We start from the raw sequence: 10,355 nt of genomic DNA, 5'->3' as shown, positions 1-10,355 counted from the left end.
TATCCTAGCAATTAAGGCACCTGCATCTCACAGTCAGGGCACCTCAGCGTGATTGCCGGCTCCAGCTCCTGACTCCAGCTTCCTGCTAACACAGACCCCAGGCAGCTGCAGTGGTGACTCAAGTAACTGGGTTTCTGTCATGCATGTGGGAGACTTGGGTTGCATTCGCAGCTACTGGGTTTGGCCCTGACTTGGGCCCTGGCCACTGCAGGCATCTGGGGAATAAACCAGTAAAGGGGAGCTGTGTATTTTTCTCTCAGTCTCTCTACCTCTGTTTCTCTGCCTCTCAAATAAATACATTTTTAAAACATAGGGGTGAGCTTTTGGTCTATTGGTTGAGATGTTGATTGAGATGCCTGGGCCTTGTGCCAGAGTGCATGGGCTCAACACCCACCTCTGGGTCCTGACTCCAGCTTCCTGCTAATACAGACACTGGGAGACAACAGTGATGGCTCAAGTAATTGGGTTCCTGCCACTCCTGTAGCAGATCCTGGTTGAGTTCTCAGTTCTCAGCTTTGGCCCTAGCCAGGGACCACTGTGGCCATTTAGGGGTGGGAACTCTCTTTCTCACACTCACTCTCTCGGCCTCTCAAAAACAAATTTAATAAAAAAATTAATAGATTGAGTTAATACGTATAGAGCAATTCTAAGATCTTAGATTTTTCGGTTCTATGGGTTTTAACATTTAATATATAATCCATGTAGCCAGCGCCCCAGGCAAGATACAGATCATGCCGTCACCGTCACCCCAGAAAGTTGCCTGGTGCCTCGTTCCAGTCAGTCCCCTCCCTTGCCTTTCTTTCTGTCAAAGACTCTAACAGGTCTTGGACATCATGCAGATATAACAGGAAATAAATAGCTCATAAAAATAAAATCAGCCAGCTACACATGATTTGGCAATACCTAGAGTGTGAACTGTCCTGTCTCCCTGGCACAGGGAACTGTTTTTACTGCGTCGTTTGCTCACATTTCTACAGCATTACTTTCTTTAATAGTTCAGTGGCACACTGATGAAAACACATATTCTGTGTTAAGACATGCACCTATAGGTTTTTTTTTTTTTAATGTTTAGGAACATTTGAAGCTACAAGAGGGCAGTCTGTCTGAACATGAATGTCGTCATGTGTGTGAGGATTCACATTGTAGTCCCTGGATGGCAGAAGTGTCCTATGAGGCCTGTGGCCAGCGGAGATTCACACAGGTACAAGAATGGGCATCAGCTTGGCTCCTCCTAGTGGTTTTGTGTTGACTGCTGTTATGGAGACCTGCGTTTGCAAGAGCGTCCCGCCTGCTGTGGCTGACTCCCCTGTGGGTATCCGTGGCATGTGTGAATAATCAGTACAGCCTGGCCTTGCCAATAATAAAGGCTTCTCTTGTTGCACAAGGTAAACTAGACAGGTGCATTCACATGGACAGGAGACAGCTCTACGTAGTTTCATTTTGTAAAGTGTCAATATTTATTAGGATGATGGCAGTCTTAAGAAGGCTTTGGAAAGTTCTTCAAGTCTTGCAGCAAATTATTTTTTATCTGTCCTGCCTTAAGTTCAGCCTTAGTGTTTGTGATAGCTAATTGAATATGTCAGCTTGACTGGGCTGAAGGATGCCCAGGTGGATGACAACACATTACTCCTGGGTGTGTCTGTGAGGGTGTTTCTGGAAGAGCGTGGCATTTAGATCGCCAAGCCTTGTAAAGGAGAGTGGCCTCACCAACTGCCAACACACTGAGGGCTCAAGAAGAACAGAAAGGCAAGGAAGGACAAATTTGCTCTCTCTGAGCCAGGACATCCATCTTCTCATGTCCTTGGACATCCATGGTCTTGGTTCCCAGGCCCATGGACTTGGACTAGAACTATGCCACCAACTTTTCTGGGCTTCCTGCTGTCATGTGGCAGGCTTGGGGACTTAGCTTTTGTAGCCCATAAGCCAAGTCCTCATAATAAGTCTCTCTCTCTCTCTCTCTCTTTTTCACACACACACACACACACACATACACCTTACTGGTTCTGTTTCTCTGAGCTACCCTGGCTGGTACAGCATCCTGCCCAGCTATGGCTATGTACTACTCGCACCAGTGGGTAGCAAAGAAGAAATATTAGTTGCAACAGTAATGACCACCACCATGGTCATAATAGCAACTGCGTACTGGCTGTGCATCAAGCTGGATGCTGTGCTAAGGAGCCTGTACAGATGATCACAATTAAGTCCCACAGACCAGCAGCACTTACGGATGGAGTAATTGAAGTCAGACAGGCTAAGTAACTTGCCTAATGGAGCTAAACTGTGTTAAAGGCAGAATTTGTTGCAGGAGAGAAACCTGGGGACTGTACAGCTATGGGCGAGCAATGTGCTTGGTTGAGAGTCACAGACAGCCCTGGGGACGTCTGTGGAAACTCCTGGAGAATGGCGGCCCTTCTCGCATGTTTGCCCCCTTCCACTGGTGCTGTCCGTCCGTAAATCCAACAGAGCAGGAGGCTCTGAACAAGTAGGCTGTGCCAGTGTGGTCCACATGGCAGGGAGCTGTGGGCAGCTTCCAGGGACTGAGAGGGACCCCCAGGCAACAATCATCAAGAAAATGGAAATCTGGAGCCACCATTTGGTGCGGCTGGTTAGGCCGAAGTCTGTGATGGCAGCATCCCATCTGGTCACCACATCAAATCCTGACCGCTTCACTTCTCCAGCTCCCTGCTAAAGTTCCTGGCAAACAACAGAAGATGGCCGAAGTACTTGGGCCCCCGCCGCCCCCGTGGGAGATCCAAATGGAGTTCCAGTCTCCTGGCTTTGGTCTGGCCCAGCCCTGGCTGTGTGGTCATCTGGGAAGTGAACTGGTGGGTGGAAGCTATCTCTCCCTCTCTCTTCTCTCTTCCTTGCTCTCTGTCACTCTGCCTTTCAAATAAATAAATATTTTTTAAAAAGAAAAGAAAATGGAAACCTGAGCCATCCAACTACAAGCAGCTACATTCTGCCAGAACCATGTGGACTTAGAGGAGAACTCTGAGCTCCAGCTGAGGCTAGAAGCAAGGCCCCTGGCCTTTGGCCTCCTGAGACTGTGTGGAGCGACAACATGCTTCCGACCTACTGAACTGAGAGATAGTGAATGTCTGTGGTTTGGAACTGTTAAATTTATGGTAATCTGTTACTCAGCAACAGAAAGCAAATACACATGTAAACATTATGAAACTAATGGCCAAGATTCTTCCCTCCATTCCAACCTTTGCACATTCACATTTAATTCTCACCCTATTGTGTGGGCTAAAACCCTGGATTATAGAGAATAGATGATCTTTTTGAAAATACTTCAATTTTCCTTCATTGAGAGCTAAAGCTTCTAATGCTTAATTGTTAAGTACAACACTTTTCTCATGTTTTGGATTCATATATTTTCTAAAGCTAAATCATCATTTCATTCTAAGAATAAATCTTTATTTAAAGAAAGTTTAATGCATCACTGGATTTAGTTCACTGTTTAATGTTTTTGTCTTTCTTAGATGTTTTATAAAAATCATCAAGTGTTACTTTTTTTTTCTTTTTCTAAAGAAGGCTTTTAATTAATGAATAAATTTTCATGAGCACAACTTTCATAAGTTTCGTAAGTACAACTTTAGGAATATAGTGATTCTTCCCACCTTACCCACCCCCCCACCCCACTGCCTCCTCTCTCTCCCATTCCCAGTCCCATTCTCCATTAAGATCCATTTTCAATTAACTTTATACACAGAAAACCATGTGTCTGTTGGCCATTTGGATTTCCTCTTTTAAAAATGTCTGTTAAAAAAAAGAAAAATGTCTGTGTAAGTCCTTTGCCCATTTTGTAACTGGGTTGTATGTTTTGTTGTTGTAGAGCTTCTTGATCTCTTTATATATTCTGGTTATTCATCTTTTATCAGTTGCATGGTTTGCAAATAATTTCCCCCATGCTGTTGGTTGCCTCTTCACCTTCCTGAGTGTTTCTTTTGCAGTATAGAAGCTTCTCAATTTGATGTAATCCCACTTGTTAATTTTGGCTTTGATTGCCTGTGCCCGTTGGGTCTTTTCCAGGTACTCTTTGTGCCAATATCTTGCAGGGTTTCCCCAATGTTCTCTAATAATTTGATGGTATAGGGTCATAGAATTAGGTCTTTAATCAATTTTGATTGGATTATATGTAAGGTGTAAGGTAGGGTTCTGCTTCATGCTTCTGCATGTGGAAATCCAGTTTTCCCAGCACCATTCGTTGAAGAGACTGTCCTTGCTTCAGGGACTGGTTTTAGCTCCTTGGTCAAATATAAGTTGCTTGAAGATGCTTGGATTGATTGCTGGTGTTTCTGTTCTGTTCCATTGATCTGTCCATCTGTTTTTGTACCAGAACCAGACTGTTTTGATAACTTCCTCGTAGTATGTCTTGAAACTGATATCATGATGTCTCCAGCTATGTTTTTGTTATATAAAGTTGCTTTAGCTATTTAGGGTTTCCTGTGTTTCCATATGAATTTCAACATCATTTTTTTCTATATCTGAGAAGAATGTAGTTGGTATTTGATTGGTATTCCATCAAATTTCTAAATTGCTTTTGGAAGAATGGACATTTTGATGATATTGATTCTTTAAATCCATGAACTTGGAAGATTTTTCCATTTTTGTATCTTCTTTTTATATCGATAATTACACACATAATAGAGAGATTTATGTAAACATATGACAGAAAATTTCACATTACAATATGTGTTCTAACTTTATGTGATGAACACTGATGTTTTCTATTTCTTTACAAATTTCTTTTGGAGATCTGCTAATCTGATTTTATAACCCCTTAATGAGTTGCATTTTACTGTTTGGGAAAGGGTCAGCCCTTGCCTTCTGGTATAAGTTTATGAAATTGGCCAAGCAGCAAGTTCAGTCATGGTGAAGAGTCCTTGGCCAACACTCTGATGCTCAGAGTAATAGTTATTTAAGATCCCTTCCTCACTTGGAATTTAGGGACATAAACCTAATATAGTTTCCTTTGTACTGCTGGCAGTATAGACAGATGACATAGGGTGGACAAGAAGCACCGGGCTGGGCTCATGAGATTGAATCTACGTGGACATGTCCTTTTGTGACAGTGAGTCTCACTGTTAATGATGGAATTTAATTAAGAAATGGCATAAATTTGTTCTGGCTGTAACATCTTAGGATTTATAGAAAGAGGTGCCCCAGAATTTGTCCAGTGCATCCTTTTTATTCCAAGATCCAATCTAGAAGCACACCAATAGACTCCTGGTTTCTTTAAAGTTTGATGTTAGGAACAAGTGTACATCGAAGATTGACTCCTAGTTTCTAACTTCATCTATCTCAGTTTGGTATAGGACTGAACCATAGTTGTGTAGAACAGTAATTTCCAGAAAAGACATAGTTTATTAAACACTACAGTTAGGGTAGGATGAAAATTTTTAAAAATCAAAAAGAGAAGAATTTAATCTCACTGGGACGATAAGAGCTGAAGGCTCCATTGGTGCTGGGTGAGGAAGCATTTGTGCTGGCCTTTGAGAGAAGGCAGGATTCCATCTGGTCTCCCATGTGGCTTTCAGGGTTCCAAGTACTCAGGCCATCTTCCTCTGCTTCCCCAGGTGCATTAGCAGGTAGCTGGATCAGAAATGGAGTATTGGGAACTTGAACCTGTGCTCATGTGGGATGCCAGTATCCCAGGCTGTGGCTTAACCTGTGGCACCGCAATGCTGGCCCCAAGACAAGTGATCTTATATACTAAGAAATTTGACTTATAAAGGAGATCCATTTAATTTATTTTATTTCACCATAGTTCTGAGCTAAATTACAATTTTTCTAAAAATTTTATTTTTTCTTTTAAATTTACTTGAAAGGTGGGGGAGAAAAATAAATTTCTCATCTGCTGGTTCACTTTCCAAAAGCCCACAAAAACTAGGGCTGGGCCAGACCAAAGCTGGGACCCAGGTACTCAGTTTGAGTTTCTTTTGTGGGTGGCAGGGACCCAAGTACTTGAGCCAACACCTGCTGCTTCCCAGGATCCCCATTAGCAGGAAGCTGGAATCAGTGGTAAAGTCAGGGCTCAAATCCACACACTCTGATATGGGATGCATACATCTCAAACAAAGTCCCAACCACTGCACCAATTGCTTTATGATTCATTTATTTTTCTGAGGACCTGAAAGAGGATGGGTGGAAGCAGGTGGCAGCTCTCCACAGAGCAGGAAAAAGGGGTCCTGCTTCTTGGAGCTGGCTCAGTCCCATCTTCTTCCAGCGCATCATCTTCTAAACAACACTTCATGAGTTTCATTTATTTCCTTTTTAGCTTATAAACAATACAAGCAGGGCTGGCACCGTGGCTTGCTTGCTCTATCCAGACGATTTCTTTGTTATTCACTTGTATTCTGCTCTCTCTTCTCTTTATCCTGATCTTCTTTTGTCTGTTTTATTGATTTATTTGAAAAACAGAGTAACAGAGACAGAAGGAAAGAGAGGGGAGAGAGAGGGAGAGGGAGAAGAAAAGGGAGAGAGAGAGAGAGAGAGAGAGAGAGACTTCCATCTGTTAGCTCACTCCCTAGATGGCTGCAATGGCCAGAGCTGGCCCAGGAGCCAGGAGCCAGGAGCCAGGAGCCAGGAACCAGGAGCCAGGAGCCAGGAGCCAGGAGCCAGGAGCCAGGAGCCAGGAACCAGGCACTTCATCCAAGTCTACCGTGTAGGTGCAGGGGCCCGAATACTTGAGTCATTTTCTGCTGCTTTCTCAGGTGCATTAGCAGGGAGCTGGATTGGAAATGGAGCAGCCAGGGCACAGACTGGTGCCCACATGGGATGCCAGTATCTCAGGCAGTGGCTTAACCACTGGCTCCACAATGCCAGCCTCAAAAAAATAGTTCTTGAAGGTATAAAAATAATTTTTAGGGGCCAGCGCTGTGGCGCATTGGATTTAAGCCCCAGCCCATAGCGCCAGCATCCCATATGAACACCAGTTCGAGTCCTGGCTGCTCCATTTCCAATCCAGCTCTCTGCTATGGCCTGGGAAAGCAGTAGAGGATGGCTCAACTCCTTGGGCCTCAGCACCTGCGTGGGAGACCAGCAAGAGGCTCCTGGCTCCTGGCTTTGGATCAGCTCAGCTCTGGCCATTGCGGCCATCTGGGGAGTGAACCATCTATGGAAGACCTCTCTCTCTGTCTCTACCTCTCTCTGTAACTGTCTTTCAAATGAATAAAATAATTCTTAAAAAAATAACAAATAACTTTTAAAAGCATTTTTGGGTGCAATCACAGGAATAGTTTCTTCATATTGGAAGCATGTCCAGAAAGGATGAGGCACACTCAGATCACCTTACATTCAGTGCCAGAGAAAGGGAAGGTGAGAAGATGGGTCCTGGCTATGAAGGAGGGTGACTGGCTCTGGGGTAGATGAACAACTGGTCAGAACTTCAACTCTGCTCCACAAAATGCTGGGCAGTTGGGATTAGAGCAGATTTGGAATAGCTCCTGCTCCTTACTGATAATGCCACCCAGGACCCACTACCTAAGCCTTTCCAGCCTCAGTTTCCCTGTAGAAAGAAAGTAGAAAGAGAAAAATTTAGTGATCAATGAAATCTCATGTTACTAGAAAAGTTAGGATCATACGGTATGCTAATTAGAACATTTTGAAGAATGCAAGTCCTTACGATGGAGAAGAGTAGGTCGCACTTTGGCCTCACTCGCTCTCTCATGCACATCCATTGCCTGGCATTTGTTCTTATAAGGAACCAGGGCCTTTCTGAAGACGACGCGGTAGCTGTAGGTGCGGAGCGTGTTTGCGCCCGCTCCTGCTCCTGACTCACCGCTGTTCGCTCTCGCCGAGGAACAAGTTGGTCAGGAAGCCGCGCCGCAGCCATGGCTTTTAAAGACACCGGAAAGACGCCCGTGGAACCAGAGGTGGCCATTCACTGAATTAGGACCACCCTGACCAGCCGCAACGTCAAGTCCCTGGAGAAGGTGTGTGCTGACTTGATCAGAGGAGCAAAGGAGAAGAATCTGAAAGTGAAAGGACCTGTTTGGATGCTACCAAGACACTGCGAATCACTACAAGAAAAACCCCTTGTGGTGAAGGTTCCGAGACATGGGACCGGTTCCAGATGAGAATCCATAAACGGCTCATTGACCTGCACAGCCCTTCTGAGATTGTGAACAGATCACTTCCATCAGCATTGAGCCGGGAGTAGAAGTTGAAGTCACCATTGCAGATGCCTAAGCCAACTGACTGTCTTAATAAATTGACTACCACTTGTTAAAAAAAAAAAAAAAAAAAAAAAAGAACCAGGGCCCATTGGAGAGAACCCGATTCCTTGTCTCTGACAGAGGAAGCCTCAGGCTTGGTCTGAAGCAAAAGAAGCATGATTTCAGGGACTTCTGGTACTACTGAGCCGCAAGTACAGAGGGGTTAACCCCTGGGGGTTCCCGCCTGCGTTGGGCAGCAGGATCATAATAAGGAAAGTGAAAATGATAGCTTGTGGAATAATTGAAGCTGTGCACAGTTCATAATCATATGTAAAAGAGGAAGAGGGAAAGCCATCTGACAAGAAGGAAGTTACAGTTGAGGAGTGAATGCAGTGACGTGCGCTTCAGCTTGCATGAGCTGTATCAAGAACAGTAACGCATATGCTGGGTTCTGTACACTTCCATGCGTTGGCTGTGGGTGCACACTTACTTCTGGCTGTGCGAAGGGGGTGAGCATGCCAGGGTTTGGCTCTGGCCCTGACAGAGCTGGGCTCTGTGTCAGTGGGAGGGTGGCCACTGGATTACAGTGGTGGCACTGGTGGGTGCTCCAGGAGCCTTATATGGATTTACACCCCCCACCCCCAAAGTTCATGTGTGGAACTCAGCCCCCCAGTGCAACAGTATGGAGAGGCAGGGCCCAGCTGGAGGTGGTTAGGTCATGTGGGCTCCACTCTCAGGAACAGATGAGTGTTGTTCTCCTGGGAGTGGCTTGATGCAGCAGTTTGAGCCCCTCTTACCCTCTCCTGCTCAACTGGGCCCATGTGATGCTTTCAGTCATGCTATGATGTAGCAAGAAGGCCCTTACCAGATGCTGGTCCCTGTATCTTGGACTGCCCAGCCTCCAGAACTGAGAGCCCAATGAATCTGTATCTGTAGTATAATCTGGTAATTATAAATTACCCAGTCTACGGCATTTTATGACAGCTGCAGAGGGATAGGTGTCGTGTACAGCAGGTTAGGCTGCTACTTATGATGCCTGCGTCCCACATCGGTGGAGTACGGGTGCGAGTCTCACTTCTGCCTCTGATCCAGATCCCTGATAGCGTGCTTGGGAAGACAGCAGGTCAGGGCTCAAGTACTTGGGAGCCTGCTATCCCTGTGGGAATCCTGGGTGGAGTTCCTGACTCTTGGCTTTAGCCTGACCCACTCCCAGATGAGAGATCTCTGTCTTCCCCTCTCTTTCTGCCACTCTGTCTTTCAAACAAACAAACAAACAAATAAGTAAATCTTGAAAAAATAAAACAAACTAAGGCAGCCACCTTCCCTGCAGCTGCAGGAGGCTTTTGGCTTCTTCCTGTTGCTGTCACTCTCTGGATAAACCCACCTGCTACCTTTTGTTCCTCCAGCATTTTGGCAACTGAATTCCTGTGTTAAATTCTCTGTGTCTGAAATAACACAAGTGGGTTTGGTTTACCTGATGGACACCCATTGCTACTACCTGCTTCTTCTGGCCTGGGATATATAGAGAATCCTAGAAAAGTACTGAATAAGTAGCACTGTGCTGCATTTGCTTATAATCTTAGGAAGGCACAACAAGTAAAGAAATAATTAGGAGATGAATTGGGTTATATTTTACAATAGTTTTAAGGGTTTCATAATAATTGTGCTTGAACTTTTCAAAATTAAATTTATTGTTTTTATTTGTTATTACTAAAAATTAAAATTTTGTTAAAGATTTATTTTATTTATTTGAAAGACAGAGTTACAGAGAGAGGTAGAGACAGAGAGGTCTTTATCGGCTGGTTCACTCCCCAGATAGCTACAATGGCTGGAATTCAGCCCATCTGCAGCCAGGAGCCAGAAGATTCTTCCAGGTCTCTCACATGGGTGCAGGGACTTAAGAACTTGGGCCATCTTTTGTAGCTTTCCCAGGTGAATAAGTAGTGAGCTGAGTCGGAAGTGGAGCAGTCAGAACTCCAACTGGCGTCCATATGGAATGCTAGATGCTGCAGGCCAGGGCTTGAACCTGCTTTGCTACAGTGCCAGGCCCCTAAAAATTAAAGTTTTAATTTTAGGTTAAATTATGGCAGGTTGGGGGCTGGTGTTGTGGTGTAGCAAGTAAGGCCGCCACCTATGACACCAGCATCCCATATGGGCACCGATTTGTGTCCTGGCTGCTCCATTTCCAATCTA

The 10,355-nt window shown here is 44.8% G+C and overlaps 1 pseudogene; it reads left to right on the top strand.

The window, feature by feature from the left end:
• The first annotated feature begins 7,728 nt into the window (after positions 1 to 7,728).
• On the top strand, positions 7,729 to 8,248 carry LOC133749132 (small ribosomal subunit protein uS10-like; annotated as a pseudogene).
• The last annotated feature ends 2,107 nt before the right edge of the window (positions 8,249 to 10,355 follow it).

Source organism: Lepus europaeus, chromosome 2 (genome assembly GCF_033115175.1).
Source record: "Lepus europaeus isolate LE1 chromosome 2, mLepTim1.pri, whole genome shotgun sequence".
Taxonomy (NCBI): domain Eukaryota; kingdom Metazoa; phylum Chordata; class Mammalia; order Lagomorpha; family Leporidae; genus Lepus; species Lepus europaeus.
Note: the sequence above shows the minus strand (reverse complement) of the source record. Positions and strands in the feature narration are given on the sequence as shown.